Here is a 24397-nt window from a genome sequence, read left to right as displayed (position 1 = left end):
AATTATCTAAAAATTTTCAGCTTAGACACCCTACCAATGAGTACAGAAAAAAGCCACATAGCATTTGTCCCTAGAGGAAGGGGTGGCTATACCAATGGGTGGTACACAGAGACATCTTCCCGAGGGTCTGCTGCATGACTCATCTGGCGTGGTCTCCTGTATATGACATGGAAGCTTTTACACGGCACAGTAAGGCTAGTAAGAAAATGGGGCCCTGGGCAGCAATCAAGACTCCTTGCCATTTCCAGGCAGTTATTTGTATTATTTTAGTGTACCTAATGTCAGAAAATAATACGCAATATGCAAATTGTTACTCAAAATAAATGCCATATAGTTCCCATATAATAGTGCAGTTTCATTTCTAAATAATACCACTATACACCTGAGTGGTTTTATTGTGCTGCTAGGTTCTCATCCTCAGAGGTCCCGAAGTTACTCATTTAAATGGTCGCTAGATTTTCCTAAATCAATAGCACAAGCGACCACTAGAAATTTTGTAATATATTATATCAGGGACAAATATCTAGTTCTCCTGTTATCAACTGTGTACCAGTGCCCCCTGCTTACTGCTTTTCCCCATCCAGGATGGGATCATCTCTCCAGGAGGACTGTTTTACACATGTAAATGAATGTCTATGGAGAGGGGAGGAGTGAGGAGGAACAGAGGAGACGAGCAGGACTGCACAGCTACATAAGAAGCTTATAGCTCATCACAAGTGCTTCAAAATGCAGGTCAGTACTTCTCTGTAATGTCCTCTATTGTCCTACTGAGGGACTGTGAGACAGTTAGCAAGGAGATTCTCCTTTACTTTATGTGTGTGCAGTGGATGGCAGCTAGTCTCCACTCACCATGTCTGAGAAAGCTGCAAACCAGATATTCGCAAGCACAGAGGAAAACTGGTAAAAAAAAATCCGATATAAAAAGGGATACAATGGCCAGGAACAGGACCTGTGGTGACGTCACTCCGGTCATCACATGATCCATCACCATGGTAAAAGATCATGTGATGGGTCATGTGATGACCGGAGTGACATCACCACAGGTCCTGTTCCTGCACACAGCAAAGAAAGAAGACAGAAGAGATGCCAGGCTGCGCGAGCAAGTGGATTAAGGTGAGTTAAATTTTTATTTTTTATTTTTTTAACCCCTCCAGCGCTATTTTTCTATGCATTCTGTATTCAGAATGCTATTATTTTCCCTTATAACCATGTTATAAGGGAAAATAATAATGATCGGGTCTCCATCCCGATCGTCTCCTAGCAATCGTGCTTGCGGATGCTTGCGATTTTCACACAACCCCATTCATTTCTATGGGGCCTGCGTTACGTGAAAAACGCACAAAATAGAGCATGCTGCGATTTTCACGCAACGCACAAGTGATGCGTGAAAATCACCACTCATGTGAACAGCCCCATAGAAATGAATGGGTCGGGATTCAGTGCGGGTGCAATGCGTTCAACTCACGCATCACATCCGCGCTGAATACTCGCCCGTGTGAGGGGCCTAAGGCTACTTTCACACTGGCGTTTCTGGGTCCGCTTGTGAGATCCGTTTCAGGGCTCTCACAAGCAGCCCAAAACGGATCAGTTCATCCCCAATGCATTCTGAATGGATAAGGATCCGTTCAGAATGCATCTATTTGGCTGCGTTTGGTCTCTGCTGCGTTTTTTAGGCGGTCACTAAAACGCAGATTGCAGCGTTTTGGTGTCCGCCTCACTATGCGGAGCCAAATTGATCCGTCCTGAATTACAATGTAAGTCAATTGAGACAGATCCTTTTTTCACTGACACAATATGGTGCAATTGAAAACGGATCCGTCCCCCATTGACTTTCAATGTAAGTCAAGACGGATCCGTTTTGACTTAGACTTTTAATGAATAATGCAAACGGATCCGTTATGAACGGATAAAAGCGTTTGCATTATCGGTGCGGATCCGTCTGTGCAGATACAAGACGGATCCGCACTGAACACCAGTGTGAAAGTAGCCTAACACTCACTAAGCTAGACACACCCCAGATATATATACTAGGTGGTGCCAGCACCACCTAGGGGCGAATGGGTGAAATGATAATGCCAGACTGATAATGTGAAATACCATACATTAGCTAAATACATAAATAGGCAGATATTTTAAAGTGTCCCTTTCACACAAATGTGGGGCACTGCATCCGCACTGAAGTGAATGGGTCCACATCCATGCCGCAAAATATGCGGCTTGGATGTAGACCAAAACAACAGTCATGTGAATGAGGCCTTATCCTGAATCCAAAGAACTAGATATCGATCTGCCCGGCTCTATAACATCAGTGCAGTAAAGCAAAAGTGCATCCACTGGATGTAAAAATCTGTAACTGAATCTTGTGCTTCATGTCGCCTGCGGTCTGCACCGACATCAATTAACTTTATGAGAAACGTTGCATGACTTTCAGAGCAGCCGGTATACCGGAACGTGCACTAATCAACTTCGCATTTAATTAAGAGATATGTGGGTCAAAAGCAGGCGACGTCGTGGTAAAACAGGTGGCACCCATATTACATATCGTTCATTCCTTTATGAGTATTTAAAGGGAGTCTGTCACCTCTTTTTCACCAACATATCTAAGAGCAGTGCCCCACAGAAGATAGCAGACACATTCCAAACATACCTGTGTGCACTACAGGTGAAAAATTTGAATTTATTTCAGTAATGCAACTTAAAAGGTGAAACTAACATATGAGATAGACTCATTACATGCAAAGCGAGATATTTCAAGCCTTTATTTGTTATAATTTGGATGATTTTGGCTTACAGCTTATTAAACCCCAAAGTCACAATTTTGAGGTCCCCTTTGCTCAGGGGGTATGGATTAATTAGCTGACTAGAGTGTGACACTTTGAGCCTAGAATATTGAACCTTTTCACAAAATTCTAATTTTAAGCTGCATTACTGCAATTCCTTTTAATTTGCATTACTGAAATAAATAGAATTTTGCACGATATTCTAATTTTTCGAGTTTCACCTGTATGTGTCTGTATTCTATGTCCAGGAAAAGCACTTTTATTCTCCTGGAAAACAGCTGCCAAGTGCCCGGCTCTGCTGCTCCAAGTGGCCAAAGCAAACCAGACTGAAGAGGGGGGGAATGCTGCTTTAGCTGCTCATATTTTAGGATTGGTACCAGCTAGAAATATGACCTTGAAAGTAATAATTCATAGCTTTCCATTCGTGAAATTGCGGCAGCCAGTGCCTGCTTACACAGCAAGCACAATGTAAGTCAATGGGAGAACCCGAGCATTAAACCAGGCACCCCCTGCTCTGAAGAGGGAAGGGTGTCTGGTTCACAGAAAAAGGTCAGAAATTGATGGAGACACCACTGAAATGATTCAAGAATAGTGATGAGCGCGAATATTCACAATTTTTTATTTTATCTATCATTACTAAACTTTTATTATAAATAAAAAAAAATATATAGGATAAACCAGGCACTCAAGTATGGAGTAAATTGATAAGGATATTTATTCCCACAATGACAATAGAATATAACAATAAAATTCACAATAAAATACTATAAAATATTATAAACACTTTAAACCGTAATAGCAGCAATATTCGACATATATACTAAAAATCAATGCGTTAATTGAGTAGCAGCGGCATAGATGTTAAAATCAATACATGAATTGATAAGCAGCAGCAATGGACATATACATTAATTGGATATATGCGGCTTGTAGATACTGAAGTCATTGGGTTCAGAAGACAAGGAAACCGCAGGAAAACCGCAATTGGTAACAGAGTCTTATAAGTGGAGGACAAGGAAAACGCAGGAAAACCGCAATTGGTAGCAGAGTCTTATAAGCGCTTTCTTGGTTTCGGTAATATTGAATTGCACAGCGGTGGCGTCCCACCGATTTGAGCAACTGTGTTGCTTAGTTTTACCTGACCAGTATGTCTTTATCCTACGTCCGGATCTGTGGAAATTTGCTGTGGGTGCGGTGTCACCTGGATATCCTGCTCACGGAAGCAATGTCTGTGGCTTTGTTAGGATTCCTCCGGTGTTCGTCGCTCTCAGTCACAGCTGGTCGATTCTTAGAAGTCCAGGGGAGCTATTTTCCAGCATGCCGGTACAGGGTATTTAACCATACGCGTTTCAGGGTTCTCTGAATGACCCCTTCCTTTTATTATAAATATTTTACCTATCATTAACCCCTTAGGGACCGGGCTCATTTTCACCTTAAGGACCAGGCCATTTTTTGCAAATCTGACCAGTGTCACTTTACGTGGTGATAACTTTAAAACGCTTTGACTTATCCAGGCCATTCTGAGATTGTTTTTTCGTCACATATTGTACTCCATGACACTGGTAAAATGAAGTTAAAAAAATCATTTTTATTTATTAAAAAATACAAAATTTACCCAAATTTGGGAAAAATTTGCAAATTTCAAAGTAAAAATTTCTCTACTTCTATAATACATAGTAATACCTACAATAATTGTTATTACTTTACATTCCCCATGTGCCTAATTCATGTTTGGATCATTTTGGGAATGACATTTTAGTTTTTGGGGACGTTACAAGGCTTAGAAGTTTAGAAGCAAATCTTGAGATTTTTCAGAACTTTTCAAAAACCTAATTTTTAGGGACCAGTTCAGGTCTGAAGTCACTTTGTGAGGCTTACATAATAGAAACCACCCAAAAATGACCCCATTCTAGAAACTACACCCCTCAAGGTATTCAAAACTGATTTTAAAAACATCTTCAACCCTTTAAGTGTTCCACAAGAGTTAATGGCAAATGGAGATAAAATTTCAGAATTTAGATTTTTTGGCAAATCTTCCATTTTAATCCATTTTTTCCAGTAACAAAGCAAGGGTTAACAGCCAAACAAAACTCAATATTTATTGCCCTGATTCAGTAGTTTTCAGAAACACCCCATATGTGGCCGTAAACTGCTGTACCGGCACATGGTAGGGCGTAGAGGGAAAGGTGTGCCATGTGGTTTTTGGAAAGCAGATTTTGCTGGACTGGTTTATTTACACCATGTCTCATTTGAAGCCCCCCTGATGCACCCCTAGAGTAGAAACTTCATAAAAGTGACCCCATCTAAAAAACTACACCCCTCAAGGTATTCAAAACTGATTTTACTAACTTTATTAACCTTTTAGGTACTGCACAAGAGTTATTGGAAAATGGAGATGAAATTTAAGAATTTAAATTTTTGGGCAAATTTTCCATTTTAATCCATTTTTTTTCCAGTAACAAAGCAAGGGTTAACAGCCAAACAAAATGCTATATTTATTGCGCCGATTCTGTAGTTTGCAGAAACACCCCATATGTGGCTGTAAACTACTGTACGGGCACACGGTAGGGCGTAGAGGGAAAGGTGCGCCGTGTGGTTTTTGGAAGGCAGATTTTGCTGGACTGGTTTATTTACACCATGTCGCATTTGAAGCCCCCCTGATGCACCCCTAGAGTAGAAACTCCATAAAAGTGACCCCATTTTGGAAACTACGGGATAAGGTGGCAGTTTTGTTGGGACTATTTTTTAGGGTACATATGATTTTTGGCTTATCTATATTACATTTTTGTGAGGCAAGGTTACCAAAAATAGAAATTCAGAAATTTTATCTCCATTTGCCATAAACTGTTGAGGAACACCTAAAGGGTTAATAAAGTTTGTAAAATCAGTGTTGAATACCTTGAGGGGTGTAGTTTCTTAGATGCGGTCGCTTTTATGGAGTTTCTACTCTATGGGTGCATCAGGGGGGCTTTAAATGGGACATCTTGCCAAAAAAATAAAGGCCATCAAAATCTGCCTTCCAGAAACCATACAGCGTTTCTTTCCTTCTGCGCCCTGCCGTTTGGTCATACAGCAGTTTACGACCACATATGGGGTGTTTCTGTAAACTGCAGAATCAGGGAAAAAAATATTAAGTTTTGTTTGGCTGTTAACCCTTGCTTTGTTACTGGAAAAAAACCTATTAAAATTGAAAATTTGCCCAAAAATTGCTGTTTTGGCACAGTTTTTATTTAATTTTTTTGACCGTGTTCCTCTGAGGGGTTAGGTCATGGGGTATTTTTAAAGAGCAGATTCTTATGAACGCGGCGATACCTAATATGCCTACTTTTTTAAATTTATTTATGTTTTACACTATATTATCTTTTTATAAACAAAAAAAAAAAAAAAATTTAGTATCTCCATAGTCTATTGGGGGTCATATAACTTTTTGATCGCTTGCTATTACAATTTTTTTGATGTAAGGTGACAAAAAAATAAAAAAATTTGACCGTGTTCATCTGAGGGGTTAGGTCATGGGGTATTTTTATAGAGCAGATTCTTACGGACGTGGCGATATCTAATATGTCTACTTTTTTTAATTTATTTTAGTTTTACTAACTAATATTTTTGAAAAAAATAATTTTTCGTTTTAGTGTCTCAAGTCTGAGAACCATAGTTTTTTTAATCCGATTGTCAGTGGCTAAATTGGGGAAAGGGAATATAAATTTAGTACTCCATGGAAGTGTGCTACTCCCTGAAGCAACCAATAATGCAGAGGCCCAGATGATAGGGGCACGTGTCACACTGAGTAGTGGTGTCCATCCGTATCCCCCTCCTGTGACACATTCTGCACCTTTTTTTGGGTCCGTCCCTTCTTTCCAGTATGGAGGACCACACCTGGAAAGTGTTGGCCAGGGACGATCCGGGCGCCTCCAGTTCCCAAGGTACTCCGGCCTGCTCTTTCCCTGTCAGAAAACATCAGGTCCTTGAGGACTGCCTCATAGAACTGAAGGAATTTCCCTGTGTTGCCAGCACTCGGGGACAGCACAAAAGAGTTGTACAAGGCAACCTGCACCAAGTAGACCGCAACTTTTTTGTACCATGCCCGGGTTTTGCGCATGGCATTATATGGCTTGAGGACTTGATCAGAGAGATCAACTCCTCCCATTTACCGATTGTAGTCGATGATACAATCGGGCTTGAGGACCATTGCCGCGGTACCTCGCACAGGGACAGGGGTGATGCCGTTACCGTGAATTGTGGACAGTACAAGGACATCCCTCTTGTCCTTATATCTGACCAGCAACAGGTTTACATTGGTAAGAGCACGGGTCTCACCCCGGGGGATAGGTACCTGGAGGGAGTGGGTAGGGAGGCCGCGTTGATTTTTTCGCACGGTCCCACAAGCGGACGTGGATCTGGCGGCGAGGGACTGGAACAAGGGGATACTAGTATAAAAGTTATCCACGTACAGGTGGTAACCCTTTTCTAGCAGTGGGTGCATAAGGTCCCACACAAGTTTCCCGCTAACACCCAGAGTGGGGGGACACTCTGGGGGTTGAATACAGGAATCTCGCCCCTTGTACACACGAAACTTGTAAGTGTACCCTGAGGTACTCTCACAAAGTTTGTACATCTTCACGCCATACGTCACCCGCTTAGAGGGAACATTCTGGCGGAAAAAGAGTCTCCCCTTGAAAGCAATGAGAGACTCATCAACCGCGACCTCCCTTCCAGGTACATAGGCCTGCACAAATTTGGCCCCAAAGTGATCGATGACCGGCCTGATTTTGTACAGGCGGTCATAGGCAGGATCATCTTGGGGGGGGGCATGCTGCATTATCTGCATAATGCAGGCATTTCCGGATGGCCTCAAACCGGGAGCGTGTCATGGCAGTACTGTAAAGTGGCGTCTGGTAGAGGACGTCCCCACTCCAGTAATGCCTGACACTAGGTTTTTTGACTAGGCCCATGTGCAGCACGAGGCCCCAAAACGTCCTCATCTCGGCTGCACTGACCGGAGTCCAGCCACCGGCCCTAGCCAAAAAGGAGCCCGGGTGGTGAGCAACGAACTGTTGGGCGTACAGGTTCGTTTTCTCCACCATCAGAATTACAAAGTGGTCACTGAAAAAAAGACTAAAATAGTCATATTCAGCGAAACCCACTGTGGAAATCTGGATTCCTGGTTTGCCTACATAATCAGGAATTGCGGGCTCAAAATGCTCTGGGGTACACCATACAAGTTTACCGGCAGGGGGATCAGGTGGACATAACTGGTGGGCCAGAAAACTAGTACGAGCTCCAGAGATGCTCGTACTAGTGTGGGCCACAGGGTCCCTAGCATGGTGGTCCCCTTGCTCCGCCTGGCGGCATCTCCGCCGCCTTGGGGGCTTATCATCATCGCTAGATGATGAGGAGGACGCGGATGACAAAAGGAAAGTGGGGTCATCCTCGTCCTCACTGGGGCTCTCGGACTAGGAGGCAAGCTGGGCGTATGCATCCTCGGCCGAGAACATCCGGCGGGCCATAGGGGAGTTTGTGTGTGCGTGTTAAACTTTATTTGGTGTGCGTGTGTGTGGGGGGATGGGTGTTCACGAAATTACCCTAAACCTAACTAACCCTTGGCCTAAAACCTAAGCTAAAAAATGTGAAAAAAATATATAAGAAATTCTAACTCGATGATCAACCGTCCGAAGGTGATCAGCGGTGGGGTGTGCGATGCGCTAACAGTGGCCGGATGCTAAGAGTGCCGGCCATAGTCAGCGTACGCAGAAAAATAAAAATAAAGCTGTGCTGTGCACCCCAGACACCCGATTTAGGGTGATGCAAAAAAAACGTTTTTCTTTTTCTCACCAACTTTCCCTGAATATCCCTGCCTAACCTAACCTTTTCCTAACCTTTCCCTAAATACCTTGGTGGTGCTGGGGCACAGATGGGGGTGCTGGCTGATGATCCCTGCACAGATAGGGGTGCTGGCCCTGGAGATTGACGTGCAGCGCTCCTCTCCTCTTCCTTTTGAGTGCGCTGCACGTCGATCTCCAGAGCCAGCACCCCCATCTGTGCAAGGATCATCAGCCAGCACCCCCATCTGTGCCCCAGCTCCCCCAAGGTATTTAGGGAAAGGTTAGGTTAGGCAGGGATATTCAATTTTAACAGCCCGCCCGCCCAGCCGACCAATGAGAGCCGATCCTGAGAGGTGATGTCACTATCACCTCTCAGGATCGCAGGATGATTGGTGGTGTATTATCACACCGTCGATCACCATCCTGTTCCGGGTTATCGGGTCCCCAGAGACCCTAATAACCCGGAAACGCAGGAAACCGCAGGTCTGAATTGACCTGCGGTTTGCTGCGATCGCCGACATGGGGGGGTCACAGGACCCCCCAACGCATTGTCCCCGTGTGGCTGCTCAATGATTTGAGCAGGCACCCAGTTCCGATCACCGCCCGCCGGTACGTCATGTGTCCTTAAGTACCGGGACAACATGCCGTACCAGTATGTCATGTGTCCGGAACAGGTTAATAAACTTATTATAAATATTATTTAACCTACCATTAATAATTTCATTTTAGAGATGCTATATCATTACCTATAACATACAATAGACAACATATAACCACACAAAGGCTATATGCAAAAGCCAGGTATATGCCAGCAAACAATCTATCCATAAGACAGGTAGTCAGCATACCTTGTGTTCAATGAGACATTCAAGCCTATCTCTCATCTGACTGAGAGCTGGTAAGCCTCAAAGTCGCCTAATCTGAGTTGGATAGCTTGGGGGACCTGCACACCTAGACCATTATGACTATGGTGAAAAAAAAATAATTTGTGGATGCCATCTAACTCTTCTCTCACTGCTTAGGGTACTTTCACACTTGTTGGATTCCGGCAGGCTGTCCCGTCGCCGGAACTGCCTGCCGGGGCAGCAATCTGTATGAAAACGGATACCATTTGTAGACGGATCCAGATGCGGATCTGTCTCACAAATGCATTGCAATACCGGATCCGTCTCTCCAGTTGTGATCCGGAAAAATGGATCCGGTATTTATCTTTTACACATTTTTAAAGGTCTGCGCATGTGCAGACTGCAAAATCGGATCCGTTTTTCCGGAACACTTGGGGCCGGATCTGGCATTAATGCATTTCAATGGAAAATAATGCCAGATCCAGCATTCCGGCAAGTGTTCCGGAATTTTAGACGGAGAAAATACCGCAGCATGCTGCAGTATTTTTTCCGGCCAAAAACCATACAGTGACTGAACTGAAGATAGCCTGATGCATACTGAACGCATTGCTCTCCATTAAGAATTCATTAGGATAAAACTGATCAGTTTTTTTTTTCTGGTATTGAGCCCCTAGGAGGGAACTCAATACCGGAAAAGTTTAACGCAAGTGTGAAAGTACCCTTAGGAGGGCTGCATAAAATGTTCAGTTTTCTAATTGTCTTAACATTATATTCAGCAGGTCCTGTTCAGCAAAGGAGACAGAAGGAGATGCCGGGCTTTGCGATCAAGTGGCTTAAGGTGCGTTAAATTATTATTATGTTTTTTTTAACCCCTCCAGCCCTATTTTACTATGCATTCTGTATTCAGAATGCTATTATTTTCCCTTATAACCATGTTATAAGGGAAAATAATAATGATCGGGTCTCCATCCCGATCGTCTCCTAGCAACCGTGCGTGAAAATCGCACCGCATCCGCACTTGCTTGAGGATGCTTGCGATTTTCACGCAGCCCCATTCACTTCTATGGGGCCTGCGTTACGTGAAAAACGCAGAATATAGAGCATGCTGCAATTTTCACGCAACGCACAAGTGATGCGTGAAAATCACCGCTCATATGAACAGCCCCATAAAAGTGAATGGGCCGGTATTCAGTGTGGGTGCAATGCGTTCAACTCACGCATCGCGTCCACGCGGAATACTCGCCCGTGTGAAAGGGGCCTTATAGTGTGCAAGCACGACCACCACTGATGGATTGCAGGGTGGTCATAACCATGGAAGCGAGCAGTGTAAAGTGTGATGGGAAAATGAATCCAGCCAGCAATGGAAGCAATATGGACAATCAAAATACATTAGTAAGTGCCTTGTATTAACCCCTTAACGCCCAGCGCAGTACATGTATGGCGCAACCGGACTTGACTAAACACCCAGCGCCGTACGGCGCGCTAATCAGGCGGGTGCAGGAACTGCGCCCGCCTGATCTGCGGCAGGGGTCCGGCAGTCAATGATAACCAGACCCCTTCTGTATGCGCCTGCATTGGTGAAAACCCTTGATGTGCCACGGCACGCGAGTCCTTAGGGGTTTCGGAGCTTCCATGGGGTCCCCACGCTGCTGTGACGGGGACCCGATGGCAGAGAAGGCAGCCCAACACCTTCCTTAGGCATTATGGCTGCCTTCCGTGACAGCCTGTGAGATCAGCCCCCTGGATTTCACAGGCAGGAAGCTGTAATTGTATTACAGTCTGTAATACACTTACAGCCAATGCATCACAATACAGAAGTATTGTGATGCATTGTAAAGGGGATCAGACTCCCAAAAGTTGAAGTCCCAGAGTGGGACAAAAAATAAAGTGTAAAAAAGAAAAGGTAAAAAAAAGCAGTTTTACAAAAAAAAAATTGTTTCAAGTACAAAAAAAAAGCTTCCTTTTCCTAAAATAAAGTAAATAAAAAATGTAAAAAAATAAGGAAAAAATCAAAGTAGACATATTAGGTATCACCGCGTCCGTATCGAACGGCTCTATAAAAATATCACAGGACCTAACCCCCCAGGTGAACACCATCAAAAAATAAAATAAAAACTGTGCTAACAAAAACATTTTTTAGTCACCTTACATCACTAAAAGTGCAACACCAAGCGATCAAAAAGGTGTATGCCCCCAAAATAGTATCAATTTAACCATCAACTCATCCTGCAAAAAATGAGCCCCTACCTAAGACAATCGCTCAAAAAATAAAAAAAACTATGGCTCTCAGACTATGGAGACACTAAAACATGATTTTTTTTGTTTCAAAAATGCTTTGATTCCGTTAAATGTAAAAAAAAAAAAAGTAGACATATTAGGTATCTCTGCCTCCATAACAATATCACATGACCTAATCCCTCAGGTGAACACCGTGAAAAAGATAAAATAAAAACGGTGTCAAAAAAAACTTTTTTTGTCACCTTACATCACAAAAAGTGTAATAGCAAGCGATCAAAAAGTCATATGCACTCCAAAATAGTGCCGTCACCTCATCCTGCAAAAAAATTATTCCCTACCTGAAACAATCGCCCCAAAAATAAAAAAGCTATGGTTCTTAGATTATGGAGACACTAAAACACGATATTTTTTTTGTTTCAAAAAATATATTATGTAAAACTTAAATAAATTTAAAAAAGTATACATATTAGGTATTGCCACGTCCGTAACGACCTGCTCTATAAAAATATCACATGACCTAACCCCTCAGATGAACACCTTAAAAAAAGAAAAATAGAAACTGCTAAAAAAAAACATTTTTTTGTCAACTTACATCAATAAAAGTAAAAACACTAGGCGATCAAAAAGGCGTATTCCCCCCAAAATAGTACTAATGTAACCATCACCTCATCCCGCAAAAAGAGCCCCTACCTACATAAGACAATCGCCTAAAAAAAACAAAAAAAAACTTTCAGAATATGGAGACATTAAAACATGATTTTTTTTTGTTTAAAAAATGCTGTTATGTGTTAAACTTTAAATAAAAAAGTATACATATTAGGTATCACCGCATCCGTAAGAACCTGCTCTATAAAAATATCACATGATCTAACCCCTCAGGTGAACACCGTATAAAGAAAATAATAAAAACTGTGTAAAAAAAGCTACTTTTTGTCACCTTACATCACAAAAAGTGCAATAGCAAGTGATCAAAAAGTTATACGCACCCCAAAATTGTACCAATAAAACAGTCATCTCATCCAGAAAAAAATGAGACCCTACCTAAGATAATCGCCCAAAAAAAAAAAACTATGGCTCTCAGACTATGGAGACACTAAAACATGATATTTTTCAAAAATGCTTTATTATGTAAAACTGAAACAAACAACAACAACAAAAAGTATACATATTTGGTATTGTCACGTCTGTAACAACCTGCTCTATAAAAATACCACATGATCTAACCTGTCAGTTGAACATTGTAAATAAAAAAATAAAAACGGTGCCAAAACAGCTATTTTTTGATTTTTGTTTTTTGTAATATAGAGCAACCAAAAATCATATGTACCTTAAAATAGTACCAACGAAACTGCCACCTTATCTCATAGTTTCCAAAATAGGGTCACTTTTTTAAAGTTTCTACTCTAGGGGTACATCAGAAGGGCTTCAAATGGGACATGGTGTCAAAAAACTAGTCCAGCAAAATCTCCCTTCCAAAAACCATATGGCGTTTCTTTCCTTCTGCGCCCTGCCGTGTGCCCGTACAGCAGTTTACGATCACAAATGGGGAGTTTCTGTAAAGTACAGAATCACGGCAACAAATATTGAGTTTTGTTTGGCTGTTAACCCTTGCTTTATTACTGGAAAAAATGGATTCAAATGGAAAATCTGCCAAAAAAGGGAAATTCTGAAATTTCATCTCCATTTTTCATTAATTCTTGTGGAACACCTAAAGGGTTAAAAAAGTTAGTAAAATAAGTTTTGAATACCTTTAGGGGTTTAGTTTCTAAAATGGGGTCACTTTTTTTGAGTTTTTACTCTAGGGGTGCATCAGGGGGTCTTCAAATGTGACATGGCAGCTTAAAATTATCCCAGTGAAATCTGCCTTCCAAAAACCATATAGCATTCCTTTCCTTCTGCGCCCTGTTGTGTGCCCGTACAGCAGTTTACGACCACATATGGGGTTTTTCTGTAAACCACAGAATTAGGGCAATAAATATTGAGTTTTGTTTTGCTGTTAACCCTTAATTTGTTAGCGAAAAAAAAGTTAAATCTGCCAAAAAAGTGAAATTCTGAAATTTCATCTCCATTTTCCATTAATTCTTTGGGAACACCTAAAGAGTTAACAAAGTTTTTAAAATTAATTTTGAATACCTTGAGGGGTGTAGTTTCTAAAATGGGCTATTTTTAGGTGGTTTCTATTATGTAAGCCTCACAAAGTGACTTCAGACCTGAACTGGTCCTAAAAAGTGGGTTTTGGAAATTTTCAGAAAAATTTCAAGATTTGCTTCTAAACTTCTAAAGCCTCATTCACACGTCAATGTTCCACAGACATGTGCTGTACATGTTCTCCACGGATAGCACACGTCCCCATTCATTTGAATGTGTGTATTCAGACATCAGTGTTTTAGCACGGTCCGTGGGTCTGTGTTTTTAGCACGGCTGCATGCTCTACTGTATTTTGTACGTGTTCACGGATCCATCACGACCATTATAGTCTATGGGTCCGTGAAAACCACGGATGCAGCACGGATGCCATCCGTGTTTCACGGATCATTAGGAAGAGATGCTTTTAAAAAAAAAATCAACTGTTTAGTGTCAGTGAAACACGGATGCAACACGGACAGCAAAAACTGAACCACAGACCCAGCACGGATCTGTCACGGGAGAAAACATGGATTGAACACGGTCCGTGTTACCACTGATCCAAAACTGACACGGACATTTGCATGAGGCATAAACCTTCTAACGTCCTCAAAAAAAAATATGGCATTCACAAAATGATCCAAACATGAAGTAGACATGTGGGGAATATAAAATAATAACTATTTTCGGAGGTATTACTATCTATTATAAAAGTAGAGAAATTGAAATTTGGTATTTGCTTATAAATAAAAAAGAATTTTTTTTTTACTCAATTTTACCACTGTTATGAAGTACAATATGTGACGAGAAAACAGTCTCAGAATGGCCTGGATAAGTAAAAGCATTTTAAAGTTATTACCACATAAAGTGACACAAGTCAGATTTGCTAAAAATGGCCTGGTCCTTAAGCCTCATGCGCACAACCGTTTTTCAGGTCCGCATCCGAGCCGCCGTTTTTGCAGCTCGGGTGCGGACCCATTCACTTCAATGGGGCCGCAAAAGATGCGGACAGCACTACGTGTGCTGTCTGCATCCGTTGCTCCGTTCCGTGGCCCCGCAAAAAAAATATAGCATGTCCTATTCTTGTCCGTTTTGTGGACAAGAATAGGCATTTGTACAATGGGCCGCCCGTTCCGTTAATTGTGGAAGGCACACGAGCGGCTTCCGTTTTTTGCGGATCCGCGGTTTGCGGACCGCAAAAAACGGCACGGTCGTGTGCATGAGGCCTTAAGGTGAAAAATGGCACAGTCCTTAAGGGTTAATGTCCTCTACATAATAAATGCCATTTGCTGAAGTAAGACAACCCCTTTAATGATGGACAACCCCTTTAAGCATGCACTAACAATAGGCATACTCAGCAAGCAGCCCTATAGCCTGTAATGGACCCATTTAGGCTGCATAACAGGGAATCCCTAAAATGGGGGAACCATCCTGTTGTTTTTCCCCTTGTATGCCACCGTCAACCTAGACCCTGGCATACATGGAGTTATACAGCGTAGCCCTGTGGTTTCTCTGATCAGTCTGTGGAGCAGGGCAGTGGACAGGTACTACAGCTGCCATACTCGTCACGGGTGCAGTGCCCACGTAATCAGAGCCCGGTAATAGTAGCGCACAGGTCCTCTCCACGCTGCTCCACGTTGTTAGGAGTTAACAGATTTTCTAGATCTTTAGATGTCAAATTAAAGAAGTTTTCCCTTCAGGAGAGGTCACCGATATCTCATCGTTGGGGGCCCAACTCCCAAATCCTCCGCTGACCAGATGTTTGAGGAGGCTGTGGTGCTCCAGTGAGCGCTGCAGCCACTTCCTAGGCCAGGGACTGAACGCTCATCGGTCACGTGGCCTTAGGCCTCTTTCACGCTTCTGTAGTGCTCCCGTGGCTGTATTGTGGGCCGCATACGGCGGTTTCTCAATACACGGGGCACCGGCCGTGTGTATCCATATCACAGATGCAGACCCATTTACTTATATAGGTCCGCAAATCCAGAGATGTGGTGCGGTGCACTACGGATTGCTTCCGTGGGGTTCTGATCCCTGCTTCTGTTCCGCAAAAATATAGAACTTAGCTGCAGCGTATTGGCCTGGGCTGCAATACCAAGCACAGCCACTATACAATGAATGGCGCTGTGAGAAGGCAGTGGCCCTCAAACAGCTGATGGTGGCGGTGTCAGACCCCCACCGATGTTTCCCCCTCCACTCCATTCCCGATTTCTCATCCCTTTGTTATCAATGCAGTTCCCTGGAGAGAGGAGTCCTGTACGGGGTCGATGCCACCCAGTACCAAAGAGAATAGTAGCAACTCCTCTCTACAAAGGCCCAATGGACTGAATCCACTACAGGTACAAGTCTCCTAGAGGCCCCCAGCCTCCGGGCCGTGGAGCGGCTGCTCTGGCTATAGTCCCGTTAACGCCCTGTATACACGGGTGTGTATATAAAGCCCTCGTAGCTGACACGAGCAGGATGATGCGAGGCCTGTCACTGACCGGACGGATCTAAACTCATGGAAACAATGTCACCAGTGTACACAGGGCTGATGATGACAAGGAGCGTATTGTATGCCAGGGACATGTACTGCCATCCAACACAACCCGATGACAACTACAATCTGAAGAACACCAGGTCACCTCAGCACAAAACTGCCGGAGGGAGCAAAAAAAAATAAAAAATCTAATAAAGGTCATTAGCCGTCAGCAAAACCGGTACATTTACAAAAACTGCAGCAAGTACACAAAACAAGTGGGCACATTGGTAATATATTTGACACTATATTTTGGTGTTTTCTATCTTTTTGCCATTTATGTGCAGCAATTTCCGCTATTAGGGTATACACACAATGTGTATTAAAGAGGACCTGCCCCCTCTCCTGACACGTCAGCTTTAGTAATTACATGCCTCCCCCATGTAATGACAATTCTGGAGCATCTATTCTTATGAGTCAATGTTGTGCCATTCCTCTATTATTCCTGCTAGAAATTTACAAATGAATTGCCAACAGTCTGAAGTAAAGGTTCAGCAAGGTGTTACCAGGTGCGGGTGTGTCTGACTCTGTCTATTCAGTGCTGCTGGTGTCAGGCTGTGCAGGGGCACAAACCCCACCTGGTAACACCCATCTGTACCTTTACTACAAGCTACAGGCAATCCATTCATACACTTCTAGCAGGAAAAATAAAGGAATGGCACAACAAAGAGTCACAAAAAAAGATACTCCAGAATTGTTATTACAGGGGGGACTGCAAGTAGTTTCTACAACAGACATGTCAGGAGTGGTGACAGATCATCTTTAAAGGGGTATTCCCATCTTTGATATTGGGGGCATATCACTAGGATATGCCCCCAATGTCAGGTAGGTGTGGGTCCCACCTCTGAGACCTGCACCTACAATGAAGGAGAGCGCACCTGCCCTTCATTCATTTCTATGGGATTGCCAATAATAGCCGTGCGGCAAGCTCGCCTATTTTCGGAAGCCCCATAGAAATGTATGGAGAGTGCACTGCGCCAGCTCAGCCGCCGCTCTATTCCATCCTATGGGGCTTACAGAGATACCACTCCCATAGAAATGAATGGAGAACGGCAAACTCTCCTTCACTCCGTTCTCAGCGGCGGGACCCGCGCCCATCTGACATTGGTGGTGGATCCTAGCGACTGACACCAATGTTTGAGGTGCGGCAGCCCCTTTAAGCATGGATTTTACTTCAATTGGGCTTGGGAAAAAAACAAACGGAAATGACTCAGTGTCCTATTTATGTCCGTTTTGCGGACAAGGACAGGCATTGTTACAATGGATCCGCAAAAAAAAAAAAGTGCAACATTGACATCACACAGATGTCATCCTTTTTTTGTGCGGATCCGTGTTTTGTGGATCGCAAAATACATACGTGTGCATGATACTAATACAGCCCTGACTACGTAGAAGAGATTTCCTAATTCTCATGTACACGGAGAGGAAAGTTTCAGCAGGCGGCGTGGATTGTGAAATCCGAGGCAGATTTTCAGCGCAGATTTCACCCTTTTGCGATGCAAAATGTATGAGATCTGGGGCAAATCTGTGACAAAATCCACAAGGAAAACCCGCATAAACTACAATGCCCTGTGGGGCACAGATTTGCCCCAGATCACCAGGAGAGGGTTTGTCATTACGTTGGTGCTTTTTACACAGGACTGCACGTGAATCTGCACATCAAGCAGCTGCAAATAAAAGATATATCTTACATAAAAAGAACTTGCACAAGTGACTGAAACCCTGCTGAGCAGCACAGTATATACTATATACCTGCTCCACCAGAACACCACCATGGGTCCTATCTACAACCCATAGCACACCGCCCCTAGTGGTCACAGCCGATACATCACACAGGCAGACCAATGGCCAGCAACCTGTGGCTCTCTAGTTCTGGAGTAACACTCTGCTGGGAGTAGTGGTTCCACACTCCGTATATAGAAGGCACCGGGCTGCCCCCGATACGGGGTGTACGAGGTGGGAAAGTTCCTGGAAGTTGTGTACTCACAGTGATGGAGCGGCGGCTCTCGCTTCTGGACTTCTGCTCACTTTGCAGCTCTGTGCCGGGCTGAGGCGGCAGCTGAAGGAGGCAGGTGACGGAGGCGGATCCGGGTTACATAGTTAATACGGTTGAAAAAAGACATAAGTCCATCAAGTTCAACCAAGGGATAGGTGGGGATGCGAATCCCAGAAGGAATTGAGACGTTTTCATAAGCATTAATGTTGTTTACTTTTAAGAATGGAGGAAGGAAGGCGGAGGTGGTGATGACAGTCGGGGAGCAGAGGAGGATGCACAGATGACTTCAGCTTTGCTGGACCCAGGTGAGAAGAGCCTGCAACGTAGCCAAGGCAAAGTCACTAGTGCGCAGGTGCGACTCTACCTGCCCACGCACTTACCTGTCACACAGGTGTGTGAATAGGGAAGGACTGCAGATCTGTCATCTATCTATCTTTAGCTTTCTTTCTCTTTGCTATATCTATCTATCTATCTATCTATCTATCTATCTGTAATCAGTCTGTCTATATCTATCTGTGTATCTACTCCTACCTATCATCTATTAAAATGTCATCTATCTATCTATCTATCTATCTATCTATCTATTTATCTATCATATGCAGAGTAATATTTGGCCCAAGATAATGCAGTTATTTTCCTCTGAAGATTCCATAAACACATCTACATAATCTACACAAATACAGATGTAGCAGAGCTGACGTTTCATTTGACTCACCCTGATACCATAAGAGCAGACAGCTAATCACACAGAAGCATCTAGTAGAAAAATATATAGATATACTACTTTTTTTGGAGATCCTATGGGTGAAATTTGTCACCAGATCCTTCCATCAGAATATAGGATAGACATACTCCTGATCTAGACCTCTGATGACAAGCTAAAACAGTGTGAATAGAACCTTAAAGGGGTTATCCCATGCCTAATGTAAAAATATTAAAATCAGACATCATATAGTACATGACAATCTGTTTCTAACAAAGCTAGAACCAGCCCTGTACCTCCCACGGATCCAGAGATCTCTCCATTTATTGCTTTGCTAGGTTTATATCAAGCAGACATCTCAGGGGCGTGTATTTTCTGCAGCAGCTCAGGGGGCGTGTCCATTCTGCTGCAGCTCTCTTCCTATCACAGCTCAGGAGACAGTTGTAAGATGAAACTGAGCACGTGCGGCCTCCTCAGTGAGCCGGACAAAGAAATAAGAAAAAAGAATAACCTACACTTGGATATTCTGAGGAACTCTTTTCATCGGCATCCCTTCATTTGGCCCTCTCACCAAGCACGCTTGAAGAGGGATAGATCTTGTTCCCTGATTCCCAAACTCTTGAGCATCCACAGTCACAAGAAGATGACGGTGGGGAACGTCAATTACTTTTTAATGAGGTGGATGATGAAGAGACACAGTTGCCAATAACGCAATAGCAATTACTGTCTCAAGAGGTTGATGAAGAGGATGAGACACAGTTGTCAATCACTGAGGTTGTAGTTAGGTCAACAAGTCAGGAGGATGACCAGAGTGAGGAGGTGGTGGACGATGAGGTCACTGACCCAACCTGGGAAGGTGGAAAGCCGAGCGAGGACAGCAGTACAGAGGGGGAGGGATCTGCAGCACTGCAACAGGCTGGAAGAGGCAGTGGGGTGGCAAAAAGGAAGAGGGCTGGCCACACCAAACGGCTCGCAACTGTTCCACAGAGCACCCCCTTCCACAGTATGGCGCTTTTTTGAGGAAAGTGCGGACGACAAAAGAATAGTAGTTTGCAACCTGTGCCGTACCCAAACGAGCCGGGGTGTGAACACTAGCAACCTCACCACCACCAGCATCATCCGCCACATGGCATCCAGGCACCGTAATAAGCGGGACGAATGCCTGGGTCCACAATCTGTGTCTGCGGGTCACACCACTGCCTCCTTCACAAGCACCATCAGTGACCACATCCATTTCCGTGTCCCAGCGCAGCGTCCAAGTGTCTTTACTTTAGGCCTTTGAACGCAAGCGCAAATACCCAGCCACCCACCAACAGGCCATAGCACTAAATGCGTAACTTTCCAAATTACTGGCCCTAGAAATGTTGCCATTTAGGCTTGTGGACACTGAGGCCTTCCGCAGCCTGATGTAGGTGGCCGTCCCACGTTACGCAGTCCCCAGCCACCACTATTTTTCGCGGTCTGCCGTGCCCGCTTTACACGAACATGTGTCCCATAACATCACATGTGCCCTGACCAATGCAGTTACTGGGAAGGTCCACTTAACCACGGACACATGGACAAGTGCATTCGGCCAGGAATGCACACTGGGTGAATGTTGTGGAGACCGGGAGCAAGTCGTACCCTGGGATGGCACAGGTGCTACCGACGCCAAGGATTGCGGGCCCTACGTCGATCAGGGTTTCTGCCAGCACCTACATTAGTGGCTCCAACCCCCACTTCTCCTCATCCACCTCCTCCTCCACTTTCACCTCCGAATTATCCGTGTGCAGCACCAGTCAGCCATCAGTCGGTAGCTGGAAGCAGTGTAGCACTGCAGTAGGGAAACGGCAACAGGCCAAGCTGAAGCTGATATGCTTAGGGGACAAACAGAACACCCCCGCAGAGCTGTGGCAGGGGATAAGAGACCAGACTGAGTGTCACGCTGGTGACAGGTTTGAGAAGGTCTGAAAGAATATCTGCACATTAGTTATCTGACAGCCTTATTTGGTTTCACTTTGTCTGTGTGTTGCTGGTATGTCCACACCCCCTGTTCAGGTGTGGATCATGTGACCTTCACCTCCCCCTATTTAGTCTGACTTTACCCATCACTCCTTGCTCTGGATAGCTTCATTTGGTTATTGGAAGAGCTGGAGTGTGGTTCATGGTGAAGTCATGTTCGTCCATCATCCATCAGCCTCAGAAGTTAAGTGTTCCGCTTGTTGTGTTTTGTATTCCCTCCCCCAACCTTTGTTGTTTACTAGGCCTCAGCGAGACGCTGGTTCCTTCACCAGGGAAGGAGCGGGTTGTCTCTGCCCGGTCATTACTATTAGGGCATCTGAGGGCCACCAGGGTTTTCTAGGTTCCTGTGTATGGGCATCTCTACCATCGAGAGGTGCCCATACGGATAGGAGTTAGGGCCAGGAGCAGGGTTTTATAGGTGGTGACCCTTTTCCTTCCCTAGCGGTGAGGCCTAGTGCCTTTTCCCTTCCTTCTTGTTGTCCTTTGGTGTTCTCCCCTACAACATCCGTGACACTGAGCTGTGGCCCTCGCCACTCAACCTACAACCAGGCATGGTTGTGTCTGATAATGGCCGTAACTTGGTGGCAACTTGGGAGCTCGGCAAACTCACACACATGCCTAGCCCACGTCTTAAACTTAGTGGTTCAGCGGTTTCTCAAAACCTACCCCAATTTTCCTGAGCTACTGGTGAAGGTGCGCCGAGTGTGTGCACATTTCCGCAAGTCATCAACAGCTTCAGCCGGTCTGTCAACGCTGCAGCAGCGCTTAAAACTGCCAGCTCACCGGTTGTAGTGCGACGTCAGTCTGCGCTAGAACTTGATGTTCCACATGTTGGCCAGGCTTTGTGAGCAGCAGAGGGCAGTAGTGGAATACCAGCTGCAACATGCTCGTCGCCTTTCCAGTCAGCTTCCGCTATTCACAAGCGAGGAGTGGACATGGATGTCTAACCTCTGTGAGGTTTTAAGAAACTTTGAGGAATCAACACAGATGGTGAGAGGCGATAACACTATTATCAGCATAACCATCCCACTTCTGTGTTTAAGCAAACGCTTGCTGCTCACAATTAAGGACGATGCTTTGCATGTGGAAGAGGTGGAAATGGGGGAAGACATTACACAGGGTGATAGCCAGACCACCCTCAGTTCATCTTCTCAGTGCGAATTGGACGATGAAGAGGAGGAGGAGAAGCAGGAGACGGATGCCTCCGCTACAGAGGGTAGTACCCATGGAAGTTTAATTCCATGTGTTCTGCGTGGGTGGGCAGAAGAGGAGGAAGAGGATGAGGAGATTGAGAGTGATCCTCCTGATGACGACAGCAAAGTCTTGGCCATTGGTACTCTGGCACACATGGCTGACTTCATGTTAGGCTGCCTTTCCCGCGACCCGCGCGTTATATGCATTTTAGACAACATGGATTACTGGTTGTTCACCCTTCTCGACCACCGCTACAAAGAGAACTTCTCATTTCTCATTCCTCTGGTGGAGAGGATAAGCAAAACAGTGCAATACCAGAAGGTCCTTGTTGAAAAATTGCTCCAACAATTTCCATCTGACAACGCTGGAGGCAAAGTCTGTAGATCCTTGGGCAACCGAGGAGGGGAGACAAGGGGAGCACACAGCAGTTCCAACAGAGACAGGGCAACACTCTCCAAAGCCTGGGACAATTTCATGACACTCCGCCAGCACCCTCACCCTACTGTCACAAGGAGGGAAAAATTTTGGAAGATGGTCAAGGAGTACAATGATCCCTCAGTGCCTTACAATTACTAGATGTCCAATCTGGACACGTGGCACGAACTGGCGCCCTATGCCTTGGAGGTGCTGGCCTGCACTGCCGCCAGCATTTTGTCTGAGCGGGTATTTAGTGCTGAAGGTGGCATTTTAGCAGATAAGCTTATCCGCCTGTCAACTGAAAATGCTGACAGGTTGACTCTTATAAAAATGAACAAGGCCTGGATTGCCCCTGACTTCTCGACTCCACCAGAGGAAAGCGGCTGAACATAAAGGCTCTTTAAATGTGTTGTTTATAATGTACTGAATACACCCCTTCCACCACAAAAAAGGGTATATGGTTGAATCTTCCTTTACTCATCCTCCTCCTCCTCCTCCTCCTCTTCCATCATATCAACATGCTTATTTGTTGCAAATAATGCCCTTGCATATATGCCCTCACATATAATGTTTTACAGGGTCAGGTCACCTGCAGGCCCTTGCATATATTGTTTTACAGGGTCAGCTAACCTGCAGGCCCTGGTATATAATTTTTTAGAGGGTCAGCTCACCAGTAGGCCCTCACCTATAATCTTTTACAGGGTCAGCTCACCCGCAGGCCCACGCATATAATGTTTTACAGGGTCAGCTCACCTGCAGGCCCTGGCATATACAGTAATTTTTTAGACAGTCAGCTCACCAGCAGGCCCTCACCTACAATGTTTTACAGGGTCCGCTTACCTGCAGGCCCACGCATATAATGTTTTACAGAGTCAGCTCACCTGCAGGCCCTGGCATATAATTTTTTAGAGGGTAAGCTCACCAGCAGGCACTCACCTACAATCTTTTACAGGGTCAGCTCACCAGCAGGCCCTTACCTACAATCTTTTACAGAGTCAGCTCACCTGCAGGCCCACGCATATAATGTTTTACAAGGTCAGCTCACCTGCAGGCCCTGGCATATAATTTTTTAGAGGGTCAGCTCACCAGCAGGCCCTCACCTACAATCTTTTACAGGGTCAGCCCACCTGCAGGCCCACGCATATAATGTTTTACAGGCTCAGCTCACCTGCAGACCCTCACCTACAATCTTTTACAGGGTCAGCTCACCTGCAGGCCCACGCATATAATGTTTTACAGGGTCAGCTCACCTGAAGGCCCACGCATATAATGTTTTACAGGGTCAGCTCAGCTTCAGGCCCTCAGCGATAATTTTTTAGAGGGTCAGCTCAGCAACAGGCCCTCAACCATAATTTTTTAGAGGGTCAACTCAGCAGCAGGCCCTCAACCATAATGTTTTAGATGGTCAGCTCAGCAGCAGGCCCTCACCCCTAATGTTTTAGATGGTCAGATCTGCAGGCCCTTGCTCCAAATATTTTAGAGGGTCACCAGCAGGCCATCAATCATAATTTTTCAAGGGTGTGTATGATGCCCTCCTTTATGTGTAACAAAGGATGTATTGGAGTGCTGGTTCCTTGTAATTTTGGCAGCCCTTTAACTTAGTGCATAGGCTTTATGAGTGTAGGAGTCCCACTACATGAACAATTGTACCACAATGTGAATGAGGCCCTCCTTTATGTGATATACAGGTTGTATCGGAGTGCCTCTTGCATGTAATTTTTGGCAACACTTGCACTTTGTATACAAGTAAATATACAGGAAA

General features: G+C 44.6%; 2 protein-coding genes across 2 annotated transcripts in view; both read right to left on the bottom strand.

Annotated features, from left to right (window-relative positions):
* Positions 1 to 14382, bottom strand: part of LOC121008819 (polypeptide N-acetylgalactosaminyltransferase 3-like) — an 89190-nt gene extending 74808 nt beyond the window's left edge. Inside the window, exons 1-2 of the mRNA XM_040441515.1 lie at positions 14367 to 14382; positions 10466 to 10468 (exon numbers count right to left, since the gene is read on the bottom strand). The gene's annotated coding sequence lies outside the window, so the exon portion shown is untranslated. The remainder of the gene's footprint in view (positions 1 to 10465; positions 10469 to 14366) is intronic.
* The window catches only part of LOC121008154 (polypeptide N-acetylgalactosaminyltransferase 3-like), a 235943-nt gene extending 217597 nt beyond the window's left edge, over positions 1 to 18346 (bottom strand). Inside the window, exon 1 of the mRNA XM_040440528.1 lies at positions 18312 to 18346. The gene's annotated coding sequence lies outside the window, so the exon portion shown is untranslated. The remainder of the gene's footprint in view (positions 1 to 18311) is intronic.
* Positions 18347 to 24397: the final 6051 nt, after the last annotated feature.

Source organism: Bufo bufo, chromosome 7, assembly GCF_905171765.1.
Source record: "Bufo bufo chromosome 7, aBufBuf1.1, whole genome shotgun sequence".
In the NCBI taxonomy this organism is placed as follows: Eukaryota; Metazoa; Chordata; class Amphibia; order Anura; family Bufonidae; genus Bufo; species Bufo bufo.
Note: the sequence above shows the minus strand (reverse complement) of the source record. Positions and strands in the feature narration are given on the sequence as shown.